At 38.1% G+C, this 20,922-nt stretch overlaps 1 protein-coding gene and 1 pseudogene across 2 annotated transcripts in view; one reads left to right on the forward strand and one right to left on the reverse strand.

The window, feature by feature from the left end:
* Positions 1-20,922, reverse strand: part of PAPPA2 (pappalysin 2) — a 283,586-nt gene that overhangs the window by 222,581 nt on the left and 40,083 nt on the right. The gene's annotated exons all lie outside the window — the stretch shown is intronic.
* LOC108588936 (protein tyrosine phosphatase type IVA 1 pseudogene) lies at positions 654-1,339 on the forward strand (annotated as a pseudogene).

Below are 20,922 nucleotides of genomic sequence, written 5' to 3' on the forward strand. Positions count from 1 at the left end.
AGGCCATTATTCTAAGTGAAATAAATCAGGAATGAAAAACTAACTAACATAGCTAAGCCATGAGGACATAAAGGCATAAGTATGATATAATGGACTTTGAAGACTCAGGGCATGAGAAACAAAAGACTACACATTGTGTATAGTGTACACTGCTCATGGGATGAGTGCACAAAATCTCAGAAATCACCATGAAAGAACTTGTCTGTGGCATCGCCACCACTGCCACTCAGCCACGACCATGGCTACCTTCTGCCCTGCAGCTGCCGCCACTGCCTGTGTTGCCACTGCCTCGACCAGCTGTATGATTAGGCCACAGACTTCAATGAGTAAATATATTCTTCAGTTCTGTGGTGTTCTTGGTCAATATTCCTGGAGTTTCTGAAGGTCAGTGGAGATTACTGCCAGGCACAGCCCAACCTCTATGCAGAGAAGTGAACTGAAGAAATTGATTACTACTCCACCAAGAAGCCCCCATAAGAGTGGTTATCCTGGATACAGAGTGTTGAGTTGAAATTCATAGGGCATTTTATAAGAGTTCTGACCTAGATGGGGTAAACCTCAGTGCATTTCTTTTCTGTTACCTCAGTATTACTGGATTGAAGAATTGCTGCTTGTTGTTAGGAGGTTCATTTCATTTGCCATTACATACAACTTTATACTCAAAGCACTGAGAATTTCAAGTGGAGTGTATTGAAGTAGACTTCAGTTTCTTTGCATCATTTCTGTGTTCAGTTTTTTAAATTATTTCATAAACCTACTGAATGTTTTTTAACTAAATTAATATGGCTCGAATGAACCACCCAGCTCCTGTGGAAGTCACATACAAGAACATGAGATCTCTTATTACATGCAATCCAACCAATGTGACCTGAAACAAATTTATAGAGGAGCTTCAGAAGTATGGAGTTACCACAAGAGTAAGAGTGTGTGAAGCAACTTATGGCTCTACTCTTCCAGAGAAAGAATCCATGTTTTCAACTGGCCTGTTGATGATGGTGCACCACCATCCAACGAGATTGTTAATAACTGACTGGTTAAGTTTTGTAAAAATTATGTTTTGTGAAAAACCTTTGTTGTTATATTGCTGTTCATTGCATTTCAGGCCTTGGGGTAGCTCCAGTACTTGTTGCCCTAGCATTAATTGAAGGTGGAATGAAAGATGAAGATGCGGTGCAATTCACAAGACAAAAGCAGCATGGAGCTTTTAACAGCAAGCAACTTTTGTATTTGGAGTACTACCCTAAAATGCGGCTGCCCTTCAAAGAGTCCAACGGTCATAGAAACAACTGCTGTATTCAATAAAACTGGAGCATCTAATGCTATTGGAAGTGGAACTTGAGATAGGACCTAATTTGTTATACATATTAGCCAACATGTTGGCTTCTGAGTATGTCTAACGAAGCCTCCATAGGAATACTGAAAGACAGTTTTATCAGGTCACAAGATAGACAGATTTGGCAACCTCTGTGTTTGGGTTACATGCAACCTATTTGGACACTTGGCAAAAGATTCTTGGTGTCAGCATATAAAATATTCTTGTCATTTGTACCAATTGACCTTTCCGAAAATTAGGCAGTATTGAATTACGACTTGTTTAAATCTATTCCCACATCAGAATCTTATGAATACATAGAAATTTAGGAAGATTAGGTGCCAAAATACCCAGAACAATACTTGCACACTTTTAGTATCATACAGAACTAAAATCCCAGGAACTATGAACACTCTAGACCTCATGTGGTTTATTCCTTCAATCATTTCAAACATTGAATATAGGATGGCCAGGTGTGGTGGCTTATGCCTGTAATCCCAGCACTTTGGGAGACTGAGGTGGGTGGATCATGAGGTCAGGAGTTTGAGACCAGCCTAACCAACATGGTGAAATCTGTCTCTACCAAAAATACAAAAATTAGCCAGGTGTGGTGGCACGTGCCTGTAATTCTAGCTACTCAGGAGACTGAGGCAGGAGAATCATTGAATCCGGAAGGCGGAGGTTGCAGTGAGCCAAGACTGTGCCACTGCACTCCAGCCTGGGTGACAGAGCGAAACTCTGTCTCAAAAGAAAAGGTAGGGCCTACGTGGTTATTTGCCTTGGTCACTTTATGTTACCTCTGACTATATTCACACCAGTATATATCAGGTTTGCTTAACCACTGATTTTTTTAATCAAGTTTTACAGTGATTATTTAATATGTTTCCATAAATCTCACTTTGTGCTGTTATAAAAAATCTCCATTTTGAAAATTTACATTGTACAGAAGCACATCTTCAATGTGTCCAGGCCAAAAAAAAAAAAAAGCATTACAGTTAATTTAATGTTTGCACTTGGAGGTGCAACTTAAGAGGGAGAGCCTGAGAGAAGAATGGAAGAGGGCTGTTAATTATTTTTAGCAAAATGTTGCCCTTGCCTTATGCAGAACATGTAGAACATACTCTTTAATTTAGCAAAATATTTTTTAAGGTAGGGATACTTGGTTATTGTAATCATAAACTTACTGAAATTCTTGTGATTTTTTTCCATACTTATCAGAAGTTGTTTACCAACTTACTTTTGTTTGAAAGTGTGATTTTCTTTCCTTCTCTTCCCAACCTCTCTTGCAAAAAAGGAAGTGAGTTTCTGCTAATGAATTGAGCAGACATCTAATATTTTATATGCCTTTTGAGCTGTGTAACTTAATATTTGGATACTTGATAATTTATTTTATTATGTAATTAATAAAATGGTGATGTGTAATAATGTTAGTTCAACCATGTATTTATACTTTCTGGGGATATGTGGTTATAGTTCTGTGGGAGAAATAATTTGACAGTGTTCACCGGCTTGTAAAAACTTAGTGCGACAGCTTAAACATCTAAATAAATAATGAAATGCAAAAAAGAAAAAAAAGAACTTGTCCATGTAACCAAAAACCACCTGTTCCCCAACAACTGTTGAAATAAAATGAAATAATGAACCAAATCCTTAAAACTCATACCTGAAACCCTGCTTAGTCACAATATGAAGTTTCTAGAAACCTGAGAAGGCCCTTGCATGAAAACCGACAAGGAAAAATCAAGGAAGAAACACGATCTCAAATAGTTTGCTTAGTTGCTAGCCACCTTTTCAGGTTTTCATACGTAATAACTGTGATCATTCAATGGGCTTCAAGCAAGGATGACTTAACACCAGATCCTGCTACAAGACAGTACATGGCCTAATTAAGTTACCTTCCATATCTCTAGGAAAATGACTAAGTTAGACCCTCCATGTGGCAATAGATGGGTCACTCTGATCTCCATTTGACACTTAGTAAAGGCTGGTAAGTCAAGAAGCAAGTTCGAATTGAAGAAAAGAAAAACAAAGTGCCTCCTCTCATTTCCCCCTTTCCCCTCACTATCCGACTGCCTTATGTCCCTTACCCTCCCAGCCTGGCTTGTGGGTTGGGTTAGTAGCTTACTCATTCTTCAAAGTGGAAAACTGCCTATTCCAGAAAAAGGATACGGCTTTCTCAGTCCACTCATCATTGGAGTTTTCCCTTATTTCCAAGCCTCTCCTGTGGCAATTGCAATGAAGCATGGTGTATGGCTCTTTGTTTTCTTTAAGTCGGGACTTGCAGGCTGCAAGAAGAGATGCTGTTTGGTCACCAAGCCTGCAGCCTTTCTGGGGGCCGCACCATGGACAACCCTGAGCAAGCCCGTTCTAACTTCCTGGAAGTCACATTACCCAAAAATTTGACAGGCGGCTCTAGGCTTTACTCTTATTCTGAACTTTCCTTCATACCCTCTTCACATGTGATCAGGCTCCTTATTTTTCTCCTTCCCCAGCATCATCTACTCTATTAATGATGACATAAAACTAGATGGAAGAAACATTGTGATAAACCTATGGCCACATAGGCAAGGGAGTCTACTAAGAAAGAAATCTATGGTTTCAAACTTCTCCTTCTGATCCTCAAAAGATAGTTTTGAGTCTATGGAGTGAAGTGGAAGCACGAAATGAAATGAAGAAACAGAGGCATAGACTTAGACATAGTGTCCTCTGCCTCTTGCCTAATGGCTTGGGTAGCTGAGTACAGTGCAGTTGGGAAACAGACAAGAGTCAGATGACAGCTCTTTGGATTAGATTATTGGATCTAATCCAATAATCAACTGGCTCTGTAATTTGAGAGAAACTTCCTCATCATAAAATAAAATAAAATAATTGAACTAGATGGTCTCCAAGGTCCAGCAGTGATGTTCTGACTCTGAGTGGGCTCATTATGTCTTTCAGAATTTACCTTGGTTGTACCTCCTTAGAGGTTTGCAGCAGCTGGTTTTGAAGTTGCTTTTTTTTTCCCACAATGACTTGTGAAAGAAGGAAACAGAGTTAGACTTACAAGTTTCCTTCACATTTCAGTGCTTGAAAATTGACTGGAAAGAGGCTAGTGTAAACGACCTCCACTCCCCTCAAGTTTCTGCCCTGCCTGCCAGCAATCTTCTCCCTTCCAAGAGACTATTGCCTTCTTCTTCATCAAGATGATCAAGGCTACCAGGAAAACCTTCCTCTAATCTCTGCATGCCAACAACTCATAAATCTGCATCTACCCTTCACTCATTCCTTCCAGTCTCAGAGAAACGTGTGTCCTTTCTTCAGTTTGTGTCTGCCACTAGTGCTTGGATTCTGACTCCCTTCCTCTCTGACCTCCAGAAAAGGGCTACTCTCTTGATTCCTCTTCTTTAAAATTGTTCTGGAATAAAATTATTCCAACCCTTCTAGAAAAGGTCATTGAGGATATAAAGTGGCCCTTTTCTTGTGCTTATGAGCAGAACCAAAACTGATTCTTTTTAAGATGATATTGGATTTTTATATATTGTTCAGAACATTGCTCATTATACTACATAGCTTCCTCTATATGTGGTCCCCAGGAGAAATTTTTTTGTTTTTTTGAGGCAAAGTTTCACTCTTGTTACCCAAGATCACGCAATGACGCGATCTCGGCTCACTGCAACCTCTGCCCCCCAGGAGAAATTTCTGTCCAGTATGACTACCTATGGCAGTAGTTGTCTTGAGCAGCTGTTTACTTACATCTTGTAAACAGAGTAAACAATGTAACTTATCCTACCTCCCTGTTTGTATTGATTCTGGGAGGCTCAGAACTGAATCAGTGGCGTCGCTCCAGCAGTCTAATACATGGGCAATCACTTTGTATTGAATCACTGAATCACTTTGTATTGATTGAATCACTGAATTTGCCACTGCTTTAGTCTTTTCTTTTTTCTTTTTCTTTCTTTTTTTTTTTTTTTTTTTGAGATAGGGTCTCACTCTGTCACCCAGGATGGGTCACCCAGGCTGGAGTAAAGAGGTGCAATCTTGGCTCACTGCAACCTCTGCCTCCCAGTTCATGTGATTCTCATGCCTCAGCCACCCAAGTAGCTAGGATTATAGGCGTGTGCTAACACACCCAGCTAAGTTTTGGATTTTTAGCAGAGACAGAGTTTCACTATATTGGTCAAACTGGTCTTGAACTCCTGGCCTCATGTGATCTGCCCATATCAGCCTTCCAAAATGCTGGGATTAAAGGCATGAGTCACCACACCTGGCAAGTCTTTTCTTATGCCTCCTCATTCTCCCATTTTAAATTCATATTATTTTAAATTGTTGTATTATATGGACATATAAAATCCAACTCAAGTCCTACCTGCAAAAAGGTATGCTGTAACTAGCACCTAAACAGATTAATAGATACTTCTTTCAGAGTCCTTTTATTTAGAAATATGTATCAAAATATATAAGGATTTCTCTAGACATGGAATAAAATTCAGATGAGTTAATGAATGAATGGATACATGAATAGAATAAATGAAAGAAAGTAAAACTATAAAAGGCATTGGAATAAGCCTTAGGAAAAGATTATTGGATTTGGGTTTTATTATAATATTGGCCACAATAAAGTCTTGAAATAAGATAAGCCACTCAAATTTATCTCATTAAGATGCTCTAATAACTCCCCAAGAATGCTATAGGTAGGAGAGGTTATTACTGCATAGGACATCTTCATTACGTATCTTTATCAACGCTACTTGTGGTGGACCAGGCTACTAACAGAAGAAAAAAAATGTGATTTTATCAATTTACTGACTAAGGAGCTATGATCATACAGAAAGGTACAGAAATGAAAGAATTAGGGATGATGACTTTTCCCATTATATTAAAATCTATGGAAAATGGATAGAAGAAACTATTGAACAGAATAGTTACATAGAATCATAAGCATTTAGTAAAAGTATTAGGTGCCACATGAAGTTAGTCTGGATAACTGTCATTTTAATATTGGACTGTGAATGCCCCATAATGCTACCTTATTTTCACGGTTAATGGCTAGGTCATTGAACAAATGGCAGTTATTATTATGGTTATTATCCTAAATCTTCTTATAGATGCCAGATGTCAATTCTCTGTGACATTATGCCCCCGTATAATATACTCTCTCTTCTGGTCTCACTACCCATCTTTCAAGAACAGCCTCAAATCCCATTCCCTCCCAGATTGAGTCCTTCTAGTCAGAAAACACTAAACATATAAATGGTTTTTAGAATGATGATTTTGATGACAGTGTACAGAGTTAATTTTAAGTTAACATGGAGGGAGCCTGAAAGTAGAAAAACAAGTTGGTTAGTTATCATAAAGATTCAGACTTGGGGGCTAAAGATAATTAGATAGCACTTGGCTTTATTCTACTCAGTATTGCAATTATATGCATACACGTCTGTCTCTCCCACTTGAACTCCGAGGACAAAAGTCATACCCCTAGTGTCTGCTAACTGTATCTAAATCATAGTAGATACTCAATAAATGTTTATCATAAACTGAATGAGTAAATGAATAAATAGAGTGAGATGCAAAAAAGTCCATTGCGACTCTTTTTAAAATTCTTTTCTATTGGCTCCTCAATAAAGCAGAGGAAAGTGAAAACCTATATTAGAAAGACAACAGAGCCATTTTACTATCTTAATCATCACCACTCTCCCTCAGACCTTGGATGTGCTCCAGGTTGTTGATGTTTCTCATAAAACCTGCTGCCCAGAACTGTGCACAGATTCCAGACAAAATCTGGCCAGGACTGTGTCTAGCGGGAGCATCTCCTTCAGCAATCTGTACACTTTCTCCTTTTTAACAAAGCCCAAGATTGTTGGCATATTTTTAATGGCCACATCACACTTTCACTTCACAAGAAGCTTATAGCCACCCAATACCCATGATTATTTTCCCATTGAATATTGCAAACATAGGTTACCACCAGCTTTGTTTATACACTTTTTATATCCTAACCTCTAAGTTCATTCCTATAAATCCGCAGGATTAGTTCATCGGGCAATTCAAGTACCTACTGGGTACTGAGCACAGCTAGGAGGCATAGGCATTCCTGAACAGTGAGTCTTCCTGAAAGCAGAATACCGTAGAGAAGACATACTCATCGTACTCAGCTTTATGTTTTTACACTCAAATAGGAAAGAGGCCTCTGCGGGGAGACAGGGCACAGATTCCCTGTGGGGCAGGGTGATTCATGTCTCATGCTTTCTGCCTCATGATGAATCCTTATTACTATATAAGGTATGATCCTGCCCTTGTAAAATTCTTTGCTGAGATAAATACCTTTTTCACATCTCCTCTTCAATCACCTTAATATCTTCTTGAGAATATCCACCATCTCTTCAAACTCATCACTGAATCCAATGCAGTGTCTAGCCAAACACTTCCTCTTATGAAATATTTTTAAGTCACAAGGCACTTTCAACAAGCAGTATCTCATGTGATTTCACAATATCCCTCTGAGGTAGACAGAGGAGTTAGCCACTTCTTTACATATCCTCCACAAATACCACTCTACCACTTATGGCCCTCTGCTGCCCAAGCCCTGGAAGCTTCACAGCTCTTTGAGAGTGAAGTTAAAATCCATACAGTGGCCTCATGGACTCTATATAACCTGTCTCTTCCAGCTACTCTCTGCCCAACTCATTCAGTCCCGCCGTGCCAGCTCCTTCCTGTTTCCTCGGACTGGAATAAATCTAGATTCCATGTGGTTCATTCCCTTGCTTCCTTCACATATCTGCTCAAATATCATCTTTTCAGTGAGGCTTTCTATGGATACACTTTACTCTACTTCCACAGCAAGTACTCTGTTTCCCTATTCTGATGAATTTCTTTCTCTAGCACTTACCACTATTTGGCATATGATGTACACACTTGTGTATTCATTGCCTGTCTTAGTCCACAGACTGTAAGCTCCATAAGAGAAGGAAAATTTCTTTTCACTGCAGTATACCACACGGCACTACAATACCTAAAACAGTGCCTGGCCTAGAATAGGTACTAAATTAACATTTGTTGAATATGCATGAATGAGTATGAATCAGAAAATAATTAAATTATATGACTAGACTGGAGCAAACAACTATAATCTAATTCTTCTCATTTCTAGTTTCCTATTTCTTTTCATTGTGCTCAAATAATTTTCCTAACCATTTACAACCTACTACCCTTTTCTATTTAGATTACTATAGAAACTTACTAACACATCTTCCTGCCTCTAGTCTCCCTAGTTCATAACATTGATTCTGGATACTGCCTCCAGGTTAGTTTTCTGAATAACTACTCAAATATTCAATATTCAATGGCTTAAGAGTTCTGTTTCCAGTATAAAGAGTTTAGAAGCCCTGATCATTCCTCCACTGAAAACAACTAAAATCAGTGAATAATACACAAAAATAAATTTTAAATGCAATGTAAAGCTGGACAGAAATTAAAGAATATCATCAGACTCCACATACAATGTAAAAAGAGGAATCCAGAAAATAAACATTTTCTGAAGCCACTGACTTATTTGAGGGCTCTCTCTATTTCTAATGCCCAGGAACTTATTTGACAGGCTTTTGAGAATCTTGGATACAAAACAAAACGTAGGGCTTATCAAGGTAGGGTGTTTGATAAGAAAGCCAACATAAAGCCAGAATTCCCAAGGACTGCACTGTCAATAAAACAAAGTACCAAAAATATTAAAAATTAAAAAGCCCACTTTATCAAGAGGTACAGCAAGAAAACCTGTATTCTTTGGCCTTGACTAAATATATAAGGGAGAAACCTTCCCTGAGAATTGTAATTACAAGCCAAATATCACAGATTTGCACCTCAAATTCATAAGATGGTATGATCTAAAAAAAATCATGCCAATAATATATTTTAAAGTGGTTTTATATTGGTAGTATCCTAGGTGATTGCCAGAAGTAATAAAGCATATACTTAATTCAGACTGGAAAGAAATTGTTTTAGAAAGAAAGATAAAGTTTTAGAGAACATGGGCTCACAATCAAAAATCATAAAGCACACATGAAGAAACAAAACACTGTGAGGAAGAGCAAGCAGTAATACCAAATAACAGAAACAGAGCAGCTAATGTAAAATATTTTTAAATGCTTAATGTTTTTAACTTTTTCTTTTGAAATAAATTGTAGATTCACATGCACTTGTAAGAAATATTACAGAGTAATCTTGTATACACTTTACCTGATTTCCTTCAATGACGACATCTTGAAACACTATAATACAATATCACAACCAGGATACTGACATTGATGCAATCCATTAATCTTGTTCAAATTTCCCAGTTTCACTCATCCTTGTTTGTGGGTACTTTTATTATTTGTGTAAGTTAATGTAGCCACCACTTCAACATGTTTTGAACAATTTTAAAAAAGCATATTCAAAGTATGAATTAATAACAAAAATAAATATAAAAATATCTAGGCAGATGTGACAAAGAATTAAGTACAACTGATGGAGATTAAAAGTACACTAATAAAAATTATAAGTTTATTGGTGGGTTATAAAAGCCAGTTGGCCAAACCTAAAGAAAGAGTCAACTGGGCAATAAATACAAAAACAATTATTCAAATGCAGCACAGGACAGCAGAGATGTGGAAAAACTGAAGAGACATTAGAGCACTTGGAGAGCAGACTGAGAGGTAGTAATATATATTTAATAGAAAGTCCAATCAACCAAAAGTCCAATCCATCAGTGGATGACTGGATTAAGAACATGTGGTATATATACACAATGGAATAATATTCAGCCATAAAAAGGAATGAAATCTGTCATTTGCAGCAACACAAATGAAACTGAAGGTCATATATTAAGTGAAATAACTCAGGCACAGAAAGTCAAATGTTGTATGTTCTTACTCTTATGTAGGAGTTGAAAATGCTGACCTCACAAAGATAGAGAGTAGAATGATAGATATTAGAGGCTAGGAAGTGTGGGTAGGTGGAAGTAGGTATGAAGGAGGTAGGTTAACAGGTACAAATATACAATTAGATAAAAGCTTTAAGTTCTGCTGTTCAACCGCAGAGTAGAGTGACTACAGTTAACAGCAATGCATTGCATATTTTAAAGCAGCTGGGAAAGAGCAACTTGAATTTTTCTGAACATATAGAAATGATAAATACTCACAGTGATGAGTATCTCAAACACCCTGACTTAATCATTACACATTCTACACATGTAAAAAAATCACATGCACCCAATCAATAAGTAAAATGTTATGTATCAATAAAAATAAATATAAAAATAATAAAAATAAAGATAAAACATACATACCTGTTTAAAACAGACACATATATATCCATACATCAAGTATGGCTCCTAATTGCTTATAGTTCAAATCCCTTAGCCCAACCTTAAGGACTGTTGTCTGGTATAACTTTTCCAATTTTCTTTCTCACTCTTCTCTAAGAAATGTTCCTCCTTTCAAGGAGTGGCCTTAACATGTTTGCACATCTGTATTTTGGTTCACGTAATTGACTTTGCCTAACAAACCCTTCTTCTCTCTACTGTACATATTTTTAAAAACTATCTCTTCTGAAAGTCTTTCCTAATCTCTAAGCTCATATTAGTTTTCCTTTCCTTCCCCTCGTTCTTCAAGAACATATGCTCTGAAATAATCATTACATAATTAAAATCAACAAATATTTGGTTTTTATCTACTATTAATTAGCTAAATGTTTTGCTGGTGTGTAAGCCTGATACTTAACACACAATCTAGAATGGCAGTTGGAAACACAGGCTCTGAAGTCGGAGTTTAACTTCTGTCTGCTACTGCATATTGATAGTTATTTGACTATCTAAATTAAAGTATAAAATGCCTATAATTGAAATATGTACTTTTTGGAGCTATGGTGAGCATTAAATAAAATAATCCATGCAAAATGTTTGTTTCATTGGTATAATTATATAAATTGTGTGTGTGTATGTATATATAATTATATAGAAGATTTTATGTGTGTGTGTGTGTGTGTACACAGGATTTTATGTGTGTATACACACACACACACACATACACATAAAATCTTATAAACAATTTTACTTTACTTGAATATCCTGGCAAATTTGGGTTCAAGATCTAAATCATGTAATCCCAAGACTAAAATTAACATTAAAATTCTGTGGGAGTTACATCACCAAGAATACTAAGGTCTAAGGTCTAAAGAAAAGGACATTCCCAGAAATTAAACATGTCAGAAGTTTCATCCTCAAGAAGTAAAGATGAAAAACCACCTCATTCTACTTTGAGTAGAGTTGGCATCAGCTTAGAGAGGGTTGCAGACCAGGAGCCCCGAGGAGCCCTCTGGCTAGCCTGCTTTTTTGGCCATAGCTTCTTAAATCCAAGGCTGGCCAGAAACCTATGACTTCTTAACTAATATGTAAAGATGAGTTAGGCCAGTTCACATTGACTGTCTTCAGAATTTGAACCAAGATACTGTGAGAGACTGTGGCAACTAGCAATAAAATATATATCTGAAGGGAAAATCTCAATGAGACAAATAAGGAGCCACTGCAAGATGAAGCAATGTTTAAAATTAATGCTATAAGGGAGTAGAAACTATGAGTAATCTAGCAGAGTGCTAACAAGAAATGAATGGTGAGAATGAACTAAGACATAGAGAAATATGTAGGCTTTGAGAGAGATGGAGTTCTTGACTGCCACAGTCTCTGCAACTCTCTAGCTCCACTTCCAGCCCATATGTAATTTTACAATAAATCCATTTTCTGCAGTTAATGTGAGTAGGTTCCTGCTCCTTACAATTGCAAAATCCTAACTAAAATGCTTGATAAGGATCTTGCCTAATCTGTAACATCATGTCCAAGAGATCTATCCATTTGTCAGGAGTGTCCTATATTCATTTTTTGGAGTCTGGTCTTTCTCTCAGTCACTGACTCCCTAGGTAAAGAGGATTCATGTTGTTAATACTTCCTGGCTATTGTAGCTGATTGTTTTTATGCTCATCAAAATTTCCTCCATGTTTCAGGCTTTTGGAGCCACCTGGGGGCCCAGCTACTCAAATAACAAGTTAATGAAGAAAATGGCTTAAAGCCATTCCCTCCTTAGCTAACGTGTTCACACTTCCATGAGCATCATCAGTTAGTTTACTTACTTCTGAATGGCACAATGCTACCGCAGTGATGAGACCAGTAGAAAAGCTTACTAGAGTGTAGATTCTGAATACCCTTCTTTTTCCATACATAGTAGTATACTCTACCTATACGTTTTTACCAGACTAAAACCCTTTCCCTATATTGTCATTTCCCCATGTCACTGGTTTTCCATTTACATATATAGATTTATATTTATATACCTTAATTCAGTTTTTAAATGTCACGTCTGCACCAAGAACTATGAACAAAGAAACTAAAGTCTTGTGCAATAGACAGACGAGAATGAGAAGCTGCAGTCTGGTATGATAAAGATGTATTTAAGCAGGGTTGGCCATTTTTTTCATAAAGGGCCAGATAGTAAATATTTTAGGCTTTGTGGGCCATGTGGTCTTTGTTTTAACTGCACAACTCTGCCACATGAAAGCAGCCATAGACAATATGTAAACAGATAAGTGCAACTGTATTCCAAATTAATTTTATCTACAAAACACATGGCAGCCCAGATTTAATCCATGGTTCATAGTCTGCCAACCCCTGTACTAGACTAAGAACATTCCTTTCTTTAACAATTATTTATTGAATGCTTAGTCTGTTCCTGTTCCTGTTCTAGGTGCTAGAGTACAATAGCCACCCAAACATAAAAACCCCTTCCCTGGTAGAATTTCCTTTCTAGTAGAGAAGATGAATGTTAAGCAAAATAAACAAAACAGAATGTTTGCAATAAATTCTAAAAAGAAAAATAAAGCAGGGGAAGAAACCATAAAGAGCCAAGGGAGTGTGTACAGTGTTACATGAGGTCTCCAAAGGCTCACCTAGAAAGTGACTTTGAAAAAAGACCAGAAGAAAGTGGGATAGTTAGCCATGACGAAATCTGGAGGAAGAATATTCCAGAAAAGTGAAAAGTCACTAAAATGTCATGCAATAGGAGTTTGTCTGGCAAATCAGAAGTCCAGTGTGGCTGGAGTGCAATAAGGAGCATGGTAAAAGGCAAGGCCATAGAAATGACTGATGCTGTATGACCCTATAGATCAGTCATGCTGTTGGCTTTGACTCTGTGTAAGCTGGTAAGCTGCTGGAGAATTACAGGGAGAGGAATGACTTGATCTGAGTTATACCCTAATAGAATTACTCTGATTACTATGTTAAAAATAGACTTGGGGCAACAGTGCAAGGGCAAAGGTTGGAGACCAGTTAAAAGACTATTGAAATAATCCAGGTGAGTGAAGACAGGGACCCGGATTAGGGTGGTAGCTACAGGGGAATGAGAAGTGACACAAATGAGGTAGCTAATTTGCTTTTGAGGACAACGGAATTCCCCCAAGAAGGAGGAAGGGACATCCTAACTGGGACTTGAAGGATAAGTATAGTAATCTAAGTGTTTGGCTCTGGAAATCAGATCCACAACCATTGGACAGCACTCCAGGTAAGAACTGAGATAAACCTTGATGCTGAGAAAATTAATAATAGATGAGCAGCTTCCTCCAGAGGCTGGTGCTCTGATGGAACCTCAGAAAAATCCCTGATGTCCACACTAACTACATGTCCCACCCACTGCCCACAATACAATTCTGACATCAAGGAAATAAGGGTCTGGTTAGGGGAAGACCTACTAACAAGCTTTCATTTATATCCAGTCACTGAAGTAATTACAAACAAGAGTCCAGGAAAAAGAAAATAGAAAAAAAAAAGTGTAAGGGTGCAGCTGTCTTTCAAACTCTTAGGCTTAAATTCTAGGAAGGAACCTCTAAGTGAAATCATCTGAGACAGACTGGCATCTGGCCAAGGCACCAAGGCACCCCAACTCCTAGGAAAAAGCCGAAGTATTTTGAACAACTGAATGTGGTTGGAGACTGGGGTCTCTCATGAAAAATTTCCAAAAGGAAATATTTTTAACCCAGACAGACCACCAGGCTCACTCACAAGTCTGTCTATTTGGCTAGAAAATAAACTATGAAAAGGAGAAAAACAGCTTCCCCCACCCACTCACCTGAGGAGGAAAGTCCACTAAGCCAGGTGAACAGGAAAAATAAAACAACTGGATTTCATTTGCTCCATACTATGGTGACTATCGGAACTGTGGAGAAACTGGCTTGTAGGAAAAAAAACAGGAGACGTTTCTATTTGTAGGTAAACTTACTGTGCTTATCTATGGAACCTCATTTCTTTCCTTCTATTCCCATTGCCAGTTGACGTGAGCATGAGAAGGTAACACTTGCTCTAGAGTTTGCGCTGTCTGTGAATTCTGAAGTGAGGGAACGGAGAGATTTTCTTGCTAGTTTTAAAATTTCTCCTCCTTTTCTTCCTGCCCTCTTCTACCCCTTACACTTATTTTCTCCGTGTGTGTATTTTTGGCGTCAGGGAACTTTCAATCTCAACTTCAAAAGAAACCTATAATGAAGCCTGGTTGATGTTTAACAGACCAGCCACTGCAAGGGCCCAGCCTGACCACGCCTTTGGCTCAACAGCCTCTGGGTGTGGGTGAGCAAAGCACAGCTAATCCAAAGCATCCAGGTCTGTGCAGCACCAATGTCTCCACCTATTCCCTTTGATGCCATGTGCCTCTGCTTTCCTGTCCCAAGATATGCCCTTTCTAGTGTACACCTGCAGACGCTACTCTCTGCCATGTCCCCCAGGACAATTCCCAGTCACCCTCTTGAGGACCTCTTTAGAGGGAAGTGTGCCATGGGCAAGCATTGTTATGTATAACAGTCCTCTGCCCTTCAACTCTCCAATGAGTTGCCAACACAGAGATGTTAGCTCATCCAGCCTTCAGAAACAAATATACAGACAACAAATGTATGGTATCCCATTGTCTGCTTCAGAGCATGGTCAGACTAGATGATTGATGTCTTGTTCAACCATTTGTTTTTATTTGGAGATATTTCTCCATATTATGAGATTGAAGATATAAAAACCAAAAAAGAGAGACAAGCAGAGTTCCAGATTTAGTGAAATACTTAGCTCAACTCTATTGTGAAAAGGAGAGAAAGCATGGGATGGAAAGTAGGTGCAGCAGGAAAGAACCCTATCTCTGAGACAATTTTAGGGAGAAATGTGACAGAAACAATTAATAACCAAAAAGAAGCTGAAGCCTGCAAAGGTCAGGGAAGACACGTTCCCCTGAGGGTACAGAAATTCCTTTGGGCTCAGCTCCTAGTATGCACCACACAGAATAGTCAACGGCATTTGTGATTTTACGGAAGTAGACACTTGACACCCTTCCTTCCCTTAACTCGGCAGATTGTCTCTTGGGGCAGCTACTATGTAGAAATAGACATCTGGCTTATGTAGCCCTGCCTAGTTCCAAGTTCCTTTATCTTTGTAAGTCTGTTCAACTGTCTGGGTAATGTATCTGTAATTCATATCTCCTCCTGACCAGTCCAGAGCCTGATAAGTACTCTCCCTTTGATAGGCCCATCTGTGTTACAGATGTTTGATGCTGGATTCATCAGGCTCTCTTTCTTCTCAGAACCTCTGGGAGAGGAATCAATTTGGGCTAGATTTCTGGTTTCTTGCTGGGGGTGGTGGGAATGCATCTTACTTTGTTTTTTGCTGCCATAACAGAATACATAAGAATGGGTAATTTATGAAAAACAGAGATTTATTTCCTACAGTTCTGGAGGCTGGAAAGCCTAAGGTTGAGAGGCCTGCATCTAGTGAAGGTCTTCTTGCTTCATCATCCCATGGCAAACAACAGAAGTACAAGAAAGCAGGCATGAGAAAGGGGTGGCAAAATCATCCTTTTATCAGAAACTCACTCCTGTGATAACAGCATTAATCCATTCATGAGGGCAGAGCCCTCATGACCTAACCATCTCTTTTTTTTTTTTTAGATGGGGTTTCACTCTTGTTGCCCAGGCTAGGGTGCAATGGCATGATCTTGGCCCATGGCAACCTCTATCTCCCAGGTTCAAGTGATTCTCTTGCCTCAGCCTCTTAAGTACAAGACAAAAGGCACGTGCCACCATGCCCAGCTAACTTGGCATTTTTTAGTAGAGATGGGTTTTTCCATGTTGGTCAGGCTGGTCTTGAACTCCCAACCTCAGATGATCCACCTGCCTCAGCCTCCCAAAGTGCTGGGATTACAGGCTTGAGCCACTGTGCCTGGCCCTAAGCATCTCTTAAAGGTTCCACTTCTCAACACTGTTGCTTTAGGGATTAAATTTCTAACGTATGAACTTCGGAGGACAAGTTAAAACCATAGCAGGAAGATTGAACAGGATTTGGGAAGTGAGGAGAGATATGCATACATCAGTCCTTGTACTTGAATGTTAGTGACCTGTTTGTAGGTCTGTCCACCACTCTCTACTACTCTCCCCTGACCCCTAAACTGTGAACTTTTGGTGTTTCCACTGTGAGTAGAAAGAGTCTGCGCCTGGAGTACTCTGCTCAATAAATGCCTGGCAAAGCATTTGTCAAAGTTTCTGAGTCACAGCATAACAAAATTGTGACGTTGAGCTCTGCGATTTAATTGTAATAATAAGGAGGACCTACAAAGCTAATCTAGTTCAGAGGTAGCGACCAACTCCACCAAGTCACAGGACCACATGGAAACCCAAAGATCTATATTTCTATGAATCAAAGGTCCTTTCAAACAATTCAAGCCATGGTAAAGAAAAGCCATCCCCCATGTTCTGCTTTTAATGCCTCAGGCTGGATTTAAACATAGAGAATTTAGATCAAATTACTGAACTTCTCTAAGTTGTTAGCACTTGTCCTTTCCATAGTCTTTATATGTGTCCCTCAGCCTTCTTTCCATGCCTGACACAATACAGAAGCTTGATAAATAATGATTTTTCAAAATATTGCTGTTGCCAAGAGTCATAAAAAATATTTTTAATAATAAAAACTCAGCACAAAAAATAGGATAGGGAAGGCAGAAAAAACCTACACATGACATAAGCATAAGGGAGCTGAGCAAAAAGAAAACCTCTCTCCTCCACTATGTTTCTGCCTTCAAATTTCTTTTCTCAAAAACAGACAATTCAGAGGTAATTATTCATTTTTAGATCATCATAGGTAGAGATTTAAAAGTATAGTTTCTACTGTGAACAAGCATTAGACATTCAAGGAAAGTCACCAGTATAGTCATGAATTTAAAAAATCATAAAAAAAGAAACGTTGACTTCAGATGCATCAGATATAACACACACCAAAAAAAATTCCAAATGAATCACATTTTTTACCTTTGAAAATGTTTGTCTTAAAATTTTTTAAAGATTAAAAAACATTTGTAGGGACATGGATGAATCTGGAGAACATCATTCTCAGCAAACTGACACAAGAACAGAAAATGAAACACCGCATATTGTCACTCATAGGCGGGTGATGAAAAATGAGAACACATGGACACAGGGAGGGGAGTACTAAACACTGGGGTCTATTGGGGGGAAAAGGGGAGGGCCAGTGGGAGGGGGAGGTGGGGAGGGATAGCCTGGGGAGAAATGCCAAATGTGGGTGAAGGGGAGAAAGGAAGCAAAACACACTGCCATGTGTGTACCTACGCAACTGTCATGCATGTTCTGCTCACGTACCCCAAAACATAAAATGCAATAAAAAATTAAAAAAAAAACAATCAAATAATAAAAGCATTTTAAAAGTTTGATTACTAAAATGAAAAAGTAAATAAAGCATTGAAAGATAGACTCAAAAAAATCTCAAAAACAAAAAAAAAAGGGGGGAATAAACTAACAAAGACAATGTAGGAGAGGAAAGAGACAGAGAGTAAGTTCAGTAGATTCATCCCCAGGAGTATCAGGGATAACAAAGAGGACAGAGAAAACTGAATGGAGAAATACCAAAGGAGTAATTTAAGAGATTTTTCCAGAGACAAGGTGCATAAGGGTCCAAACTGAACAGTGTTCAACAAAAGAACAATAAAAGGCAAGTTCTAAAAAATAATCTTACAAATCCCTAGAGTATCAAGGCTAAGAATAAGATTCTAAAACAGTATATAAATATACATTTATATATACACACATATACCTATATGTGTGTATGTATGTATACACACATACCTATAAAAATACACACAATTATCAGAACAGAAGCTAGAAGCAATTAACAAATTTCTTCACGAGTTTCAGAGAAACTGTTTTTCAATTCAAAATTTTACACCAAGCAAACTTTCAGTTTTGTATGAAGGCAGAATAAAAACATTCTAAGAAGTGCATTTTCTGAAAAGATTATCTAAAACATCTTTTCTTAGAAACTTACTTGAGGATTCTTTCCAGAAAAATAAGGTAGTAAATTAAGAGATATTCATGTAATTCAGGACACAGTGGCTCTAACCCAAAAAAGGCAGTGAAGAGAAGTCCCAGGATGACAACTGTGCAGCAGACCTAAAGATAACTGGCCAAGATTGGAAGAGGAAAATAGAATTAACTAGAAGGAAGCTCTCTAGAAAAGTGTTAAAAAACGTGTTTTTTGAAAGGTGAAGAAGAAAAATTTTATTTAGTGTTAGAACAGCTCAGAGGAGGGAAACATGTCTATAAATATAGTCTACAATTAGCCAGTAAAATAAAGTATTTGAAAACAATCGAGACTATCAAGAAAGAATAAAAGAAGGAAGGAAGGAAATAGATACTCAATAGGTTGGGCTGGGCATGGGAAGAAGCCGTGCAAGAAAAAAATATGGTAATAGACTAGTACTTTGTTCTGCAACAAATAACCTTTCACAGTCACACTGCTATAATACATACAATTAATTCAACAAAAAATAGTAAAATAATTATATGGAAGAATGCAAGGGCAAGGAAGGAGATAATGTAAGAGAGTTAGTCTCGTCTCTATCATAAGAAGTCAATGGATAATGTTTAAAAGTTATGACCCAAGCAATATAAATAATATTTGGAGATGTAGAGGAAACTACCAGAAAAAAAACAGGTAAATAGATAAATATAGTAACCTGTGTGGAGCAAGGACAGAATGTGGAGAAGGATGGGGAAGAGGTAAGCAGGAGATTGTTCTTCCTTCTGCCTTTTTATATAATTTGATATTTTAAACCATGAGCACTTTTTACTTTGAGTTAGTATTTTTAACTATCATAAAGTATAAATATTTCCTTTGTATACCACAAAGCAGGTTTTATATGTGGGGGTAAGAGAGTCACTTAGGAATAAAGGTTCAAAACACTACTGGGTCTATAAATAGAAGGAGCGAGTTTCCCTTCTGGAGGCAGTGAAGTGAGTACCTTATAAACACCCAGATAAGGGCACTGTGGTAGGAATTTAGAGAAACAAAGGGAAACTCTGAGGAGAATAATACCTGGGTACCTTGAAAGACAGCTCTCTCAGACAGGTCAGTGAATTATTACTCTAAACTAGGAGACCAGACTTTCTCATTTCTCCAGGGGATCCTAAGTGTTGCTAACACTTATCTCCTGACCTCATGATCCACCTGCCTCAGCCTCCCAAAATGCTGGGATTACAGGCATAAGCCACCATGCCTAGCCGAATTAATGTTATTTTAGAACAATTTGTGTACATCGACAACTTTAGAGCTACTTTCTTATACTTTTTTATTTGATTCACAAAATAACCTGAAAATACTGATAATGCACAGTATTACTGCAATCATCCTCATTTTACTGACAAGACTTCTGAGTTTCTGAAAGTGACTTGCATAACTTGCAAACCTAGTTAAATAGGAAGGACTCCAAAATTTAATCATTTGGAACCCTTAATTCAGAATCATGTACTCAATTCTTAACACCACATGCTTGAAGTACAAGCTACTCTATTAGTGGTAATTTATACCAAGAGGACTCCCCACACTCAGGGATACCATGAACTACTTGTACAAATTGTGTCCAACATGAAGGCAGCCATCAAGACATTGGGTGGGAGTGGAGATCCTGTTCCCTCACCTCCCACCAGCCCTATACCCTAGCTCGGGTAAGCCTTTTCATAATTTGAACAAAGGCACCAGTCATGTACTGGGGATGCCTTGTCCACATACACATATACATAAGTTCACTAGCTACCTACCTACTTCCTTAACCTCCTCCATTATGTCCAACCCCTACATCAGCCATCAAATGAGAATCTTCTTACTGGTTTCTGTCTCAGAACAAGAGACACATGAGAACCATTTATTCATCAACTTAAACAACTAAACATCAGCTATTCTAGGCATTGGGAATATAGTGGTTAACAGAATAAACAAGGGCCCTGATCTCATGGAGCTGATATTCCAAACAGGAGAAAAACAGACAAACACATGAATGTGAAAGAAAAATTATCAGAAATACTAAGTGTTAAGCAGGAAATTTTAATTAGTTGATGTAACAGTAACTGATAGATGCTTTAATTTGAGGGATCAGGAAAGGCCTCCCAGGTGGTAGTATCTAAGCAGATATTTGAATGACAGGAGAGAACCCACCAAGGGAAGATTAAGGAAAAGAGGATCCCGGGAAGATGGAACAGCAAATGCAAAGCCCTAGGGGCAGGAAAAAAGCTTGATCTGTTCCATGGAA

The sequence above is a fragment of the Callithrix jacchus genome, chromosome 18 (genome assembly GCF_049354715.1).
Source record: "Callithrix jacchus isolate 240 chromosome 18, calJac240_pri, whole genome shotgun sequence".
In the NCBI taxonomy this organism is placed as follows: Eukaryota; Metazoa; Chordata; class Mammalia; order Primates; family Cebidae; genus Callithrix; species Callithrix jacchus.